The sequence below is a fragment of the Coturnix japonica genome, chromosome 2 (assembly GCF_054131305.1).
Source record: "Coturnix japonica strain WE chromosome 2, WE-NBRP24, whole genome shotgun sequence".
Classification (NCBI taxonomy): Eukaryota; Metazoa; Chordata; class Aves; order Galliformes; family Phasianidae; genus Coturnix; species Coturnix japonica.
In genome coordinates, this window is record NC_140664.1 from 119248075 (window position 1) to 119264655 (window position 16581).

A 16581-nucleotide genomic window follows, 5' to 3' on the forward strand; every position below is an offset into this window, starting at 1 on the left:
GGAACATATACCCAAGTCATTGGGTTTGCACCACTTAGTGGACATTTTCTTTCATTAATTTGTACAATTATTTTGTAAGATCATTATAGTTTTGGCTTCTGCAGTATCCTTTGGCAATGAATTTTACAATTAAGCCTATGTTGTTTAGTAGTTGCTTTCTTTCGTTAAAAACTTCTGAGCTCAAAATTGCATAAGGAAGGCTGTTTACAGACTGCTTTTCTTGCCAAAATTAAATAATTTGAAACCAAACCATGCTTGTTGGTCCCATCTTGATTAGAATTTTGTTTTTATACTTGCTGACACTATTTCTTGTACATTTATCAGCTAAGTTAAGTTTTATTATCTCTCTATGAAATATTTTATTATCTCAACATCTGAAAGAAGGATTACTTCTGCGTGTTTTGATTGTTTGTATTTCAAGTGGACTGATTTGTGAAATTTTCAGTATGTCAAAATAAGGCATGCTCGTCACCATTAAGAAATCCTGCTGACCAACAAACATTAACAATCCTGCCATAGATTAGAATTAAAAGTACTCAACTGCAAGTGGTATGTTTTTTCTGAGTAATTTATTTAATTAAAAAAAAATATATATATATATATATACCCCCATAAAATAAGGCTATAAGAATACTGAAGCATATCAGTTAAAACCATATTCAAATGTATATTTTCTGAGAAATGCAAGAAAGAAAACTTGATGTCACTGATACTTTCATAAATCTAAACCTCATTTGAAGACCACATTGCCTAGAATGTGAATTAGACCTATAGCATCTCTTTGGGATAAAGAGACCACAATTTGAAAGTCTTGGGACATAGGAAGACCTTGACATTATATAACGGTGTAGTGATGTTCCCTGTTTGTTCTATCCCTTTCCTAAAAATAAAATCTAAATCTTTTACTTGCCTTTTTGACAACTACTCAATACTTACATGACATTTACATTCAGTTATCTATCTTTGCAACTATATCTTGCACCTCGGAGTAAAGACCACCACAGAGCCTCTATTTTTATTTTTTTTTTTTACATAAAGCTAGAATTTTCCCATGCACATTGCTTTAAATTTTTCAACACTGAATTTCCTTCACCATTTTATTGCTCAGTTGCCTAGTGACATAAAATCTGCCTGCAGTCCTCCACATTTGGCCCTTGTCCTTTGATGTTCAGGGTGACTAACTACCATTAGCAAGCTTGACTTGTCCCTTTTCCAAGACATTTTCAATATATCGAACAGTCTCTGAAGAATTCTTTCTGTGGTTTCCCTCCAATGTGAAACTAAACATTTACTCCTACCCTGCATTTTTTGTCTTTCATTCAGATATTCATCTAAAGAAAAATTCCCCTTTAGGCCACAGATGTTAACTTTCTTAAAATCTTTACTGAGGGATTTTGTAAAAAGCCTTTTGGAAATCCAAGTAGATGGTACCTACCAGATCATCCTTATCTACATGTTTTTTTATTTTTCAATCTATTCTGAATTTATAAAGCAATACTTCACAGGACAAAAACAGAGAGTAGTTCCAGCTGTGTATTATTTCTATTCTTATTAAACATGCTACTGATGTGCGCTGTAGATTTCAGACTCACAGGCCTGTAGTTCCTCAAATCTTCCCTGGAATTATTTCTATAAACTGACATCCCATTTGGCAGTCTCAGTCCTTTTACTAAGGCAGTTTCAGGCAAAAAGTTACATACCCCCAGTAATAACTCAGCTATTGCATCCTTGCATTGTCCTAGAACAACTGCCTGAATAACATCTGCTCTCGGCTATTTTTTACTGTTCATTTGTCCATTTGTTCCTTATCCATTTCTGTAGTCATTTCAATTTCAAAGAGATACTCTGCTCAGTACTCAACAACAGAAAAAATTATTCCTGAATGTGAATGTGAACACTGGTATAATTCATATAAACTCTGAAGTGAGCTTTTCCTTCTGTATCATTACCAGAAAGTGGCCCTGTAGACTAACTGAAAGGCTTCCTGTTTTTAAAAAGTATATTTTTGTAACAGTTTTGTTGACCTTACAGCATTTTCAAATATAAGCTCTCAGAATTTATGATGGTATTTTCCTTGCTTGGATATGATTTAAGGTTTTAGAAGGACACACTTGAGCTGTACAGAGCTCTGTTTTTCTGTTAACTGAGATACTCAACTGGATTTCTTAAAAAACTAGTCTTGCACAGAAAGCAGCTGTAAGAAACTGTTGGCTTTTTCTTCCCTTTCTGATATTTCAGAGTGGTTAAAATTGAACTGTGAGAATTATTCTTACTTTTCTTAAGATAATTCAAGTCTATCTCCATATTAACAGGAAGACTATATTTGTACAATATGTACAATAACACTTTTTTTTTTCTTCTTGTTGTAGATGTTCCTTTTCTTACAGTTTTAGTAAAGCATTAAGTAGTGGAATTTAGACATTTATTTTGCTTTAGGTCTTTGTGATTTTGTCTGTGACTTTTTCTGCTTCATGTTATCTGTCCACTGGTTAATACATATAAATAATTTTTAATATAGACTTGGTTGTCCCCCTTACAAGTTGTATGCTTTTCAAGCTATGGAGTCATACATACTATCATTATATCTCCAAGAATCAATGTGAAGTAGACCATCAGCAAAAAATACTTGTACTTTATTCCAAGTCTGAAAGACCTTCTAACGTGCAGTTTAAAAAACACACAGAATCAAACTCATTTGGTCACAATCAGAATGGAGCCACGGCCATCCAGTCTGTGACAGAACAGTGCAGAGTTAATAGAGAAACTAATGTCATCTTTTACACAAACACCAGGGTTTTGGAAAAAGTTAAACCTGAGTCCTCTGAAATAAACAGTCTTTGAAAGAGTACCCCAGGTCTAAAATTCTGCAGCAGGGCCTGACCAACTTTGGTGCACTGACTCTTGGTCTTTGTGAAGCTCTGAGGTGCCAAGAGGGGGAACTGGACCTCTCATTCAAAAGTACAAATTCAGTTATCCAAATTTTGACCAAAGACTGAATCAACCAAGAGATGTATATGACTAGCAGCTACTTAGGCACTTAAATCTAATGTTTATATATTAATGAGATGCTTAAAACTCCCACTAAATTGCTGCTGACAATTTTAAGTCATCCTTATTTTCAGAAATTACATCACATAATCTTAATGATTTGCAATGTAGATGTTTACATCTGAGTTAGTTGTCCTTAGGTCTTCTTATATTCTGTGGAGAGTAAAGGGAGTTAGTTTCTAAGGAATGATTCATGTGACCTACTTTTGAGGTCTATAGAGCATCCTGTGGACTATACAGTGAGTCCTTGGTGACAAGCTCAGATGTATCTGCCCGCACAGTAGGTGAGCACATTTTTGACAGATGAATTGAAACTCTGTACAACCATAAAACACCTGTGCATAGCAAGTGCCAGGGAATATGTGCTATTTTAAACCTCAAAGAAAAGTCATATTGAAAATTGATGTAAGATAAAAGCAAGCCCATGAGCATTTACTGTGGCTGACATGCAGGGAATTAAGAAGGTGCTCTGTGTGACGTGGATGCACAATGACCCTGGTCATCCTGTGCTGAAGCTGTACAGAGCCCTTGTCAACTCCATGTCTCACTGAGCTGATGGCACTAGGAAACACCACATCTCCCCTGGTGGTGCCAGCACACTAGACAGCCTCCAGGTACCAGATAATCTTCTTAGAAAGCCTAAATATAAGTGGATGCTTGAAATGTCAGAATGCCTGAAATTTAAGCACTGAAATTTTCAGGTCCTGCTAGCTCTAGCTTTAGTGAATTTCAGTATGAAATATTTCTACTGCTTTAATCTCTAGGTCAGAGAATTTAGTGTTGAATTTATCCTAATTTGACTTCACAGATCATGGCTTGTCTGCTATTTATTTCCCATTGGTATATACCTTCTAATACCTAATAATAGATTCTGGAGTACACTGACTTCAGATTTTCAGCAAGTCAAAATGGACTGTGTCTGCTCCCCCCCAAAAAAAAACTGGTAAGAAATTGAGCTGTGGCATTTACAACACTAGTAGATGCAGATGAAAATTGACTGAAGAAGGAGAAGGAATAGCCTGAGTGGTTGAAGTGATCTGCTAGGCAAAAGAGAAGTGTGATGAAGCCTAAGCTTTCCTTTCTAGGCTATTTTTTTATGTGGCTGCACCAAATGATTTTTATCATCATTACACTTCACAAAGTTAAACAAAATAATGGCAGGCAGCTAGTGACATATCCACTATAGAACAGAAAGATTTCTGATATAATTTCACAAGAAAATAGGGTTGTTGTACTTTATTTGTTATTTCTCCTGTTTCTTCACTAGAGGAAGAATTGATATCTTTCTTTAACATAAATGTTGTTAATGGTACTCTGCACTCATACTCATGCAGCTCTCTCTAGAGACAAAAAACCTCATAAAAATGTAGTCCAGATCATCTAGTAGCTGTCTGCTACTCTTTAGGAAAGGCAAAAGACTTGATTTTCCATTTAAATTCACTTAATTTAACAAATCTATACAACTACGAACAAATAGTGCTGTACTGACTCATAACACATTTAGTACTCCCAGTGACATAAACAGAAACTGCAACTAAGCGATGATGGAAGGATTAGTTCTCTAATCAGTAAATATTGCAGGTTTTGTAACCCTCTACCATGGTCCAATGTTTCTTCCACAAGTGATCATCCACAAGGTCTGGTCCTTGCCTACAGCACACACTCCACATCTCACAACAGGGAAATGTATTCTGTTTTATAAGGCCCTGGGGAATGGAAGAGGCACTGATCTTTGCAAGAACAGAAGACTTCTGTGAAGTGGGATTCTGCCTGGCCTAGAAACTACTGTTTACAGTGGCATTTGGTAATTCATTTGTTACGGAGAATATGTAACTAGAGCAGAGTTACAGGTTTAGATTCAGGTTTATATTTCTTCATGCTTTGACAGAAAGCTAATCAACATCTGAAGCAGTAAACCAAAACTCTAAGGTACTTTTCAGTGCTGCTGGCATTTGTGAAACTTCTCTACATAATGTTCCTTTCATATTGATCCACGCTAGCAATAAGAGTATCCCCCCTGAAGAGTCAAACTTCAGATGTGTTGTGGGTGTATCATTGCATCCCTGAGTCATGGTATTGCACAGCTTTTACATGGATGTGTCAGTGCTACCCTTATTTAGATTCATTTGCTTTAGGGTGCTTTTCTTTCTTTGCCCCAAGACAGCAGGCAAACCGCTGCAGCTCCCATGCCTTTTGACCTTGCCAAGCTTTGTTAGAGCATCTTATCTTTACACAATACCCACTAGCATGCATAGGACATTAGAATCAGTGTACCAGAAACTCAGTGTAGTCTTGAGTCACAGCACCATAGGCTAAGAAGATATGACATGCATTTCCATATCAAAACAAGAAAAACCTTTATTTCCCCTCTTCACCGATGAATAACATCCCAAAAGGCAAGAATGGCCTTCAGCTAACACAGATCAATTTTCTTTCAGCTTCAATCACCATTTAATTACTGTTGACTTCTTTAACCTTTTTCTCTTCCTTTACGGATTAGATTCCTTTATACTCTATTGCCATTTACTTTCTCTGTGACATAAGCAAACTTAAAATGGTATGATAAAATTTCAAATTTTTCTTCTTCCTTCCTACTCTTTATGTTCAATTTACTTCAAAAACCAAATTGTTTATTGAGGAGAAAAATATTTTTAATGAATCATCTTTCAACTTTATCTTTGTCCAGTATCTAGACGTCATTTGATTTTAGCAAGTAATTGCTCGTATGACTGAATGGCAAGCTGGATAAATGTACTAGCTTTTCACCTCTTAGCATTTTAGGAAAAAAAACATCCACATAGTAGTATGTATTTGATGCAGTAAGTTTTGTTGACTTATTTTCCTCTTCAGCAGATATTCCACATTTCATTAACTGAGCCAGACAAAGATTAGTGAAATTAACAGTTTTTATCAGAATAAAAGCCATTGTTCAGCGGACACAGTAAATGAAGGATTTCTCTGCTAATGGCTATAGAACAGGCAGAATATTGGGCAGAGGTCCTCCAACCAAAAACCAGATCATTCCTTTGTCGCATTCCTTCTGCTGGGTCAGATCCATATATATATATGGAGGAACTGGTATAATTCAGAAGAGAACATGAATCCCTGTATTCTTCAGGTCAATCTTTTTCAATACCTTCAACTTGACATGGAATTAAGATACTTTGCTTTCTAGCACCCAAAATTTGGCTTCAGGACTCTTAGAATTGCACATATACCCACTCCTTGGTGAAGCTGCACATATCAAACACCACCTATGCAGAGGTAGGACCAAGGGAATTAGACAGTAAGCTGGGGAGCAGACTGATTTGTTGTTTGTATATTCCTAGGGTCCAGAGGAAGGAGTGGAACTTTAAGTATTACCAACCACAGTGCAACTTCTTGTGAATGCATTATCACAGATTTCCTTAAGAAAACTTTTATGTTTGTCTTGATATTTTTTTTCAAAACATTTATCCTTGAATTTCTGATTAACTTGGAGTAATTGTGTTTCAAGAAATACAAAATAGGAGATGATATTAGAAAAATGAGGGTGCTCTGGGGTACGTGGTATTATCATCAGTAAGTTTGATTTTTATACATCCTTTGCGTATCACAATTAATGGAGATAAAAATAGTGTTCCCTCATGGAATCTTAGCATTGATGTCAATTAAAGCTATTTCCTTTTTTTTTTTTTTTTTGCTAAATATCTTGAGTGGAAAAGACATATATATTTGTTTCTCCTTGTGCTTTCAGCAAGTAAAAATGAGTGTAAAACAAGGCATAAAAAAGTAGAAATTGTTACTTTCGTTATGCTACATAATACTTTTCTTCCATTTATTAAAGACATTTTTTATTTATGACAAACATTTTTGATTCAGTTACAGTAAAGTAAGGCAAATGAAGAAAATACTTAAAAATAATTTTATGGAATAAAACACATCAAATACAGATGAGAAAACAAAGTGTAATCCTTTTGGGTCATCTAGTCCTTGTTTTTTTTTTTTTGGTGAAGTGTGTTTCTGTACTCTGTATACTGCTTCACTACGTGCTTAAATATACACATATACACATAGATAGATAGATAGCAAATGATGTAGCTTTCATATCCTTAAGGTGAGGATTTTAGGTGATATTTTGAATTCCAGCTACCTACCTGCTTCAAAGACTGGCAACTGTGACTTAGATGGTTTTAATTATCTGAAAACACTATACATGACCTGTGACATCTTATATCAATAACATCATTTCCAAATATAAGATGTCAATGAACATTAGAGATTAAGTGAAAGTGTACATACCCAAGTTTAAAAACATCAATAAAATGGTTTGACTCTAAACTACGTAGACGTGATAGAATGACCTTTACAAAAAGCCATCAATTTTAGCTAAAACAGTTGGAATTTGTTGTGTTGGTTTAGAAAATTTAGACCTTTCTACAGTGAGTCATTTTATTTATATAACTCGGTCATATTGTCCACAAAGGTAAAGAGCCTAGTAAACCAAATCTTCAGCCATTCCATTTCATCCTATCCTCTCATATGTACCTTAGGAAAAACAGGAAAGGATATCTATTGTTTACATATTTTATACATAATTTTTAGAATAATTTTTTTTTTTTTTTTTTTTTTTTTTTTTAGTTTGGCACTGGAAAATGTTAAATAAATTGCCATCAGACTTGAATGATTTTATCCTCAGAAAGTCAAGAATTGCACGCTATTTTTATGGTACTATAATACCTGCTTGGAACTACTAAGAAATTACTTTAAATTCTGAAATATTTTTTAAAATGTTAGGGCTTTTGTTTTTTGTTTCTGTAAATTAACACATTATCTCAAGATTTCAGCTAAAATGCCTTTGATTGTTCTTTAAAGCCATTTTATTTTGGGGAAAAATCAGGAATGACCTAAAGGAGATGACTGGATCTTCCTGTGTTTATATATTTCCTTAAATGATCAAAAGTTCAAAAAAGATTACTAATTTCAAATATCTAATAGTGCCAATTAAGTCCTTGTACAAGATATTCAGTCTTCTAATATTGACAATCGGATGTTAAATGTGATTTATGTCACAGCTATTAATATTTACAGTGTAAATGATTTGAAATAATTTTATCTGTTTTTGTTTGTTTAAATATTTTTCAATTGTTACTTTATCCAAATAGGGCCTGAACATCCCACATAAATCTGAAACTGAACATATTGTAGCCCTGGAATAAGAGAAAATGATAATATGATCTGATGGATGAAGATATGGGAGACAAAGGGACAAATCTTTATAGACTGAATCATGTTCAGAAAAGATATGTGTGAGCCTGCCACAAGAAAGTGTCAGTGACTATTCCTCGGAAAGAGAGAATGTACTGTATATACAAAGTGACATTCCTGACACTCTGCTCATTCACCCTTGCCATGTCTACACAATGCTTTACATTTCCAGTTCTTGATGCTTTGAACTAAGTTATATCAGAAGAGCTATGTCCTCCACGTATCCTTGGGCCATGTCTTTCTTCAGAGTTGGTAAAAAGTGATAGCAGTGTTGGTATGAAGGAATTCTAGGGCTGATCTTCGTTTCTAAACCAGAAGAAATGCACAAAAACTTCACAGTGAACACGTTTTATATCCTAATAGTGTGCAATCAATCCTTATGCAAGCTTTGCAAAAAATTGGTTGGAAGCTGTAATGATTTAGACTTTTGCCACTGCGTGCTTCATCGGCTGTATGACTTTCTGCTTATTACTTCTAAAATTTTATATAGTAGTTCATTAAAAAAAAGAGAAATAGTTGTTGCTCTCATTTTAGTCTGGATAGCTCACAAAAAACTGAGCCCAGGATATGAAGCAATTGAAGAGGAAAAAGTGAAGGTCAGCTTATAACTTCATCTACGCAGACACTGAAGTTGTTACTTACAGTCAGTTTTTACTTGGAACTTGAAATCTGCATTTGTTTTCTCCTCATTTTGAAACTCATTATTTTCTGAGTAGACTGTTCCTTTTTTTTTTTTCATATCATCAACATAATGATTCATACTGAAGAAGAAGTTAGCTTAGTCAAGTTAAACAGTAATTTTCAGTGGAAAGGATTAAAAATTAGGCTTGCTTGATAGAAGTCAAAATCAAGGGTTAAGAACAATGTGGCAGATTGCCCTTTAACATTAACTACTAAGATGGCAGGGATAACTGAAGAGAGAAAATATTGTTTATGAATACCATATGTTTCAAAACTGTTGACTCCAGGTACAAGACAAAATTCTTGTCCTATACTCACTGCACAGTATTAGTAAATGAAGCCTAGCACACATTTGGCCAAAATATCAGCCAAGTATGTTGCTGCTAGTACTGCTTATTATTATTATCCAAGACTTCTAACCATACAAAAGTACTGTTCTTCTTTCATGCTGCTGATATATTTCCTTCTCCTATAACACTATTTATACCCTTAGATAAACTTAAGGATTCTGAGTACATTCTTTAAAACCCACCATTCTACTGCAGAACAGTCACTGAAAAATTGCCAGATGTTCATATTATTTGCTGTACATCATTTGTGCAGCATCCCCTGCATCATTTTTACTAGACATTATCTTATTTTGCAGACTTCTGCAGCCTATTCTAAAGCTACCTCTTTCTAACCACACCATGTGAGATTTTCAAGCAATCAAAAATGCAATACAAATATATTTGTTTCCTGTATCCTGCTTGGTAATATAAATATTCATGCAGCTGTCTGGAATTCCTCTGTTTAGAGAAACAAGACTGAAAAATAATGGAAACTATCGTACCTCCGTGAACACATCCCCTATCTCATTCCTGGAGCATTAGTGCATACAAAGATGGAAATGTTCTTGTAAATCTATGATCCATACATCTCACTGGAAGCCACTTACAGATCTTATTTCTATAATATGATACACTGCATTTTTGGATACTTTGCCTTACCTATTTTAGCTATTGACTAGGTTATGCAATGTATAGAAGAAGCACTGTATTAAATTGATTTCACTGAGAATAGGAACTTCAGGTAACAACAACGCCTGAAAAAACTCTTTTGATACTATACATCAATTGAGTTGAAAAGCAGCACTTTATTCATGAAAAAAAGAAGTAGCAGATCTCACTCAAAGAAAGAGATTGATGGGGTGGGATAACAGAGCGAACAGAAGGGCCACCTGTTCTCATTAATTCAGTGTTTTGTATTAACACAGTCCTATTGCAAGGGAGAATAAAAATACATAGTGAACACATCTCAAACCATGTTCACCATGGAAAAAAGAGGAAATAATAGTAGCATGATGGTTCATGTAATACAAGATTTGGAAAGCTGGTGCACTCACAAATAAGAACTGATTTACTGCACTAAGCATGAAAGCAAAGGTATACAATTGTTATGTTCATATTGCCAAGTTCTTGTTTTGTATAGAATCTACTTTTAGCAGTTGCTAAAGGTCAAATGCTTTTAGATTTGACGTCATACACCAGGCTTCTCTGATAATTGAAAATTAAACAGTTCTCTATGCACATAAATTAGAGATCTTCTTTTGTCATGCAGGAAACTCCCATATCTACATATTGTAAACTATTGCATGGTTTACAATTAGCTGATGAGCTAATGGACAATGCATTGGTTGGAAATCCATGGACATTTTATTAATGGATTACTCCTATGAGAGCTTACAAACACTCGTGTTTTTTCTTCAGACTTTTAGGCACATGAATCACAAAAGGAGCATATAAACAGTTCCAAAGCATAACATGAAGCTAGAGAAGAAAGCAAACTGTTACAATAATAAATCTCTTAGCCATACACAGAAGTATTATGTGTACTCTTTTGTAAGTGGAAAAAAAAAAAAAAAAAAAAAAAAAAAAAAAGCAAAGTATTCTGTAAATGCAAATTTGACATTTGACTTTATTTAACTTTCTGCTTGACCTGAGTAGGAAGGAAAGAATTACAAAATACAAAAAACTCAGTTCTCAACTATACGCATGAAATTACAGAATGGTGATCTAAATGTACTACTTTGAGCCTTTCATGGTCTCCACTTGGCACGTCCAAAGCCTTCCCATCATCTTTCAAAATCCAATCACTGCACATCATTCAAAAAACACAGAGCATATCTTTTTAATAAGACAAAGATATATTGCTTAATTCAAATAGAGAGATGGTAGCTTGTTTTGTTTTCTTGTTATTTGAGGCTAGAGATAAAGAAAAAAGAAAAAAAAAGGGATAATGATTTCAGCTGGATTTCAAAAACACACCAGCAAAATCTGGCATGAATGTTTTTTGCTGGATTAGTATGGATGAGTGTTTATATGTAATCTGTCATTTACTTCTATAAACCCATATTTAGCGTGCAAGTAGATACTTGCATGTTGTCAGTGGACTCTATTTCTATAGTTGGTCAAACCAAAACCTTGATGTACACTGTGATGAAAAGTGCTGTCCAGAAAACTGCATCCAAATTCTGCAGCTCAAATCTATTTCTAAAGAAGTGGTATCAGTTTTCCAAGAAGGTCACTCCCATTAAAGACTGTGGTTTTGTTGCAATCACGTGGAATACTTATTTTATAATTCAGTATTTTATTTAATTTTTTATTTTATTGTTTCCCTCTCTATGGCTACATTCACATTTTCTTCCTGGACTCATTTCTTGTAATTTGAAATATTCTTTTTATGTTTTATTTTTGAGATTTAATCACTACTTCTAACTGAACATCAGCAGAACTAACTAAGTGTGGGTCAGCAGGATTTGCCAGTTTCAACCAAGAGGGATAATTTCTGTACATGGATCCAGAATGGAATGTGTTTCCTTAAACTTGGGTTACAGAAAAGACAGAAAGAATTTCTGTTTTCTCCTCTCATAAATACAGTTTTGTTAATTGTTACTCTGTTATTGATATCATAGTGTTATATTGGGCCATAAGAATGCAAATGAGTTTCAGGGACAATTTAATAGCACAGAATCTTTGAGATTTGATCCCTTGGAGTTCTCAGCTCACTGCTGTGTGATGCTCATCTCATCTCTCTCATCTCATGAGACCTTGGAAGCTTAACAGCCATGTAAGTCTATATAAAGCACTGCCTCTATTTGAAAAGACCAATAATTCCATCATCCAGTCAGTTAAATAGTTGGGAGGATGATCTTTATTGGCTGCACATTATGTTTAGTGCAGTGACTGTTTTTATTGTTATTTTTATTTTTTTAATGAGGTAATTATTAGTTGTCTAAAGTCAGGTTAGATGGAGCTTATCATCAAAGCCATCCTAAATGTAAAAAAATGAGTTTGGGTAGTGTAGGGTTATAAGCTCTGCGTCTGAAGAGTTTTAATCACAAAGTAGTTGTGATTTTGAACTGCAGTTTTCAGAGGTCTACATTTGCATGTATTTACTATGCTGTCTGCCACTTCCAGCGAATGTGGGACAAGGTGAGATGCGCAGGGAGGTTATAGTTGTGTCTGCCCTGTGTCTGTCTGCCCAGAGTGCCTGCCCACCAGCCCCCCAGCTCTGCCTGGCTCTGCCCACCAGCCCCCTACACGGGAAAGCTGATGGCTCCTCTGTCACCTTGGCATGTCTGCCCTTGTTCAGTTTGATCAGATGTCTGCTTGCAAGCTTGGGAAAGATAAATTTTCTGAAGCTGCTTTTAATGCAGCATTTCCTAATGCCCGGGAATGCGAGGGACCCCACTTAACACAGTGCAGTTAAAAGGCTTATTTAATTTTTGGCTATTATCTTGAAGGACTCAATTTTGCAGTATGAGTAATGGAGAATTACAGCTATCTGGAAGTACAGCTGTCTTTATCTGCTTTCAGTAGCACTTACAAGCAAGTTACTGCCTCATTACCAAACCTGAAGCCTGAGATTTACTTGCTCAGGGACAGAATGATCATGCCCAATGTCAGGTGAAGGACACTTGCTTTCATTATATTTCCCTTGTCTCTTGTATTATTCACATATTTCCTATTCTTTAATGTCTCTTCTCTTGATTATTAATGTATGAAGAATGCTGGCTGCACAGTTCAGAACATGACAACACCTGAGAAACCCCAAAGAAGCCAAGCGTTGCTATGTGTTATTTATAGGGTTTCAGATTTTTCTGTATTTCCCTCAATTTCTGGGGTTTTATAATTAAGGAGAGAAATGCTGCAAACTCAGATTCAGATGGTGAAGGAGGCTCCAGAGCTCTACACTTGACCTATTTATGCCAGAATGTCTAATCACTAAAAAATTCTTGTTGTAGGGGGTCAGAGGCTTCATGTATTAATGCACAAAGTCATGGGATTGAGCTGAATAATTTATTAATTGCTTTTGTGCATCACACATAGCATTTTTGGGGGGAAAGGAGTGAAGTGTCGATAAAGTAAAATATCTGAGTCATTTAAACTCAGTTTAAGAATGAAAGGGTAAAATGACAAGTGATTCCTTCCACAATTTAAATGATTGAGAATTTGAACTGGTGTTTTGAGTTCACCACAGACTCCCTGTTTTAGCTGTTGTCCAGCATTGTCATTGGACCGCACGACTGGAGGGAAATCAGCACAGTGAAACAGTCTAAAGCGGACTAATAGAACTGATTCTCAAGACAATGGGATTGTGTCTGCCACTCAAGCAGTGTATGTGAGCTTGAGTATGTCTGGATCTCCATTTTAAATTTCTGTTTATGTTATTTTTTGGCGCAAATATGAATGAGAGAAGAAGAAAAGCATTTGTCTTACAATTAGGATGCATTTTGAAATCTTAAGGTAACATTGCTTGGGCAGCATTTAACCTTAGTTTGGACAGGCAGCCAAAGTGCTCACGAGACTTTTGAGGTTTTTCTATTGATGCTCATGGCTCTCCGTCCTTTGCTCAGAACAGTGATCTTCAGAGGGCGGAGCACTTCATTTGGAAGGCTTTTCCCACAGCCTTTTCCCCACTGTCTAGCTCTAGTTGGCCTCACAAAGCCATTATGGGAGGGAGCTGCCCCTCAGTAGCTTCTGGAAAAGGCCAGAGCAGATGAGAAACTGCAATTACAGCTTATTGTCTGAATATATTCCTGTATTTAGTGACTGCAAAAGAAATTTGCTTAAAGAATACATGTGATCCCTCATTGATTTCCATCTTGTGTAAACTAATAAAATATGCATTCAACTTTTTGCTATTTCAAAGCCCACTAAAGATAGTTCTTTGAAAATATACTTCGCTTTTTATTTTAGATAATGCCATTAAAAATAGACAGAAGAATGTAAAATGTATATACAGGGCTGTGATTGCTGAACAGTTTGTTTAAGTTAGCAAAACTCTATATTTTATTGTTGTACAAATAATTCAGAACTGTTTGGATTACGAAACTAAATATAAAATGGAAACTGTAAAAAGTCATGATGAAACAAAGTGGGATTAAAAAATACCTCTCAGTAGCCTTCTGTACACCTTAAAGACAGAACGTTCCACCAGCAGAGTAAAACTGTCTCTCGTGTCATTCCTAGAGAGACTTTGGAATCTTTCTGCTTGCTCATCTTCTTGTTTTTTCTTATAATATTTTAAGATTACTTTTTGTAGAAAAGTTCATTAACTATCATATATCAGATTTTACTTCTGTTCAGAAATTGCATGCCAGCAACTCACAATACTTTTTCTATTACCCTAAGTTTTTGAGGGTCTTTGTGAAAATAATTAGATACTATGAAGGAATTGCAAACTATTTGTGCAGCGTTCACAGAAACCTGCACTTGGTCTGTGTGATTGTTCGTTTCACCACTGTTGTATTGTTTTTTTCCTAATCTGGATGACTGTACTTGAAAAATATGTTAAAAACCCTCAAGGATGAGCTCCAGCACAAAGATTTGAGTTGTCTTATGAGTTGTGTTAAATGTGACAGCAAACTCCAAACTCAGCCTGGAAAGTTTCTACTTCATGGGAGAAGACACAAGTCCAACAACAGGCATGTGTAATGACATAGTTAGCAGAATGAGGCTCTCTAGGATGCCTTGATATGAGTTTTTGGAAGCTACTTTTCCATCTAACATTTTATATTAATATAATAATTTTCATGCTGTCATTACACATGCACCCAGGCCACATTGCCCACCATCCCATGCTGTCCAAATGATACCTACTGCTTCAGATCAACTAGCTGCCAATCAAATAAAAAGGGAAAGTGGTTTCTGACTACCAGAACACAAAAGGGGCACTAAAAAGCAGTCAGCAACTTCAAAAGGTGCTCTGCTAAACTGGGTAATTCCAGCCTACAACAGAAGTCTGCATTATATCAGACACAACTTTTCATTTGTACGATTGCATTTATTCAGGCCATTCTTCATGACAGCATTCATTTCCTGCTTCTCAGACCTGCCCTCTTCTCATCCTGTATCACTCATCAACCTGTTCTATTTTGTGTGTCAAAATGACTGATGAAAATGTTAAAATCAGTCCTGAAACTAAACTTTGAGAGGCATCCCTGGCAGCTGTTTATTGATACTTCTCCTTGCACCAGGACCCTTTGCCATCTACCTTTGAGCCATCTCTCTATTTATTTTAAAATTCATCTGTTACCTCTATGCTCTTTGTCTTAACTGATTGTTTTCTATGTGACGTAACGTGAAATGCATCTTGAATATGAGATCAATTAATTCTATGACAATTATTTAGTGATTATTTTATTCTTTTTAAAGCAAAACTCTTACCTTGAAAAGGAAACGTTATTTCAGCATGATCAGTCTTTGGTAAACCTGTTTTTACTTTATCCCATCTTCAATGAGAGGAGCAAATATGAAGTGAAAAATGGAAACCTCATTTGTTTGAAAAACATTATGCCATCATAATCAATATCATTCCCTACCAAATTTACCATTTTCTTTATTTTCAGGTTTCATACGTGAAGAATTTCAACACAGTGATCCAGCAGATTAAACTCTCACACTTCTCTGTTCTTGGCCTGAAAGCTGAAAATGAATCAAGAAAATGTGTAGTGAGGTGAGATGCAAATGTTAGATAGTTTTAGTGCTTGTAGAACTTCCAAATCTTGATTTGTAATATCAGAAGCAGTTAAACAGTTTAACAGTTATCTTTCTCTGCCACTAACTGGAAAAAATAATGTGTTGAACGTAAGTGAATGCTCACTGCCTATGTATACCTGTGTAAGAATTAATAAATGTTTTGCAGTTCTTCATTCACAATGAGAAAATTATAATCAATGGGCATTTTAGAAACAGAAGTTAATTGTACACTTCAGCGAGATGATACAGATAAGTGATGGCTTCAGGCAGACAACTACTCCTCTATTTATAGCTAGATAGCTGAGGACAGAAGAAAGGGAAGTGAGTGGGAGAGAAAACAAATCCCCAAATAATAGCTAGTGATTGCTTCTTGGTGACACATCCTTTTCTATTTTATTTTCATTCCTCTCTTTACCACAGGACCTCTTCTGGAAATTATACTTTTCAGGTTCCATCTACCTGGCCCCCCTGAGGCAGCCACCAGGCCTCAGTGCCCACTGGAGAACAAGTGGCCCCGCTGGGCCCTGCTGAGAATTGATGCCAGGCTGAGGTCGGTGCCCTGCACCAACCAGGAAGCTCTGGA

At 35.5% G+C, this 16581-nt stretch overlaps 1 long non-coding RNA gene across 2 annotated transcripts in view; it reads left to right on the forward strand.

The window, feature by feature from the left end:
* The window catches only part of LOC107309067 (uncharacterized), a 118910-nt gene extending 102732 nt beyond the window's left edge, over positions 1-16178 (forward strand). For both annotated transcript variants that reach the window (XR_014943059.1, XR_001553061.3), the window contains one exon: positions 15869-16178. This is a non-coding gene — a long non-coding RNA (uncharacterized LOC107309067). The remainder of the gene's footprint in view (positions 1-15868) is intronic.
* Positions 16179-16581: the final 403 nt, after the last annotated feature.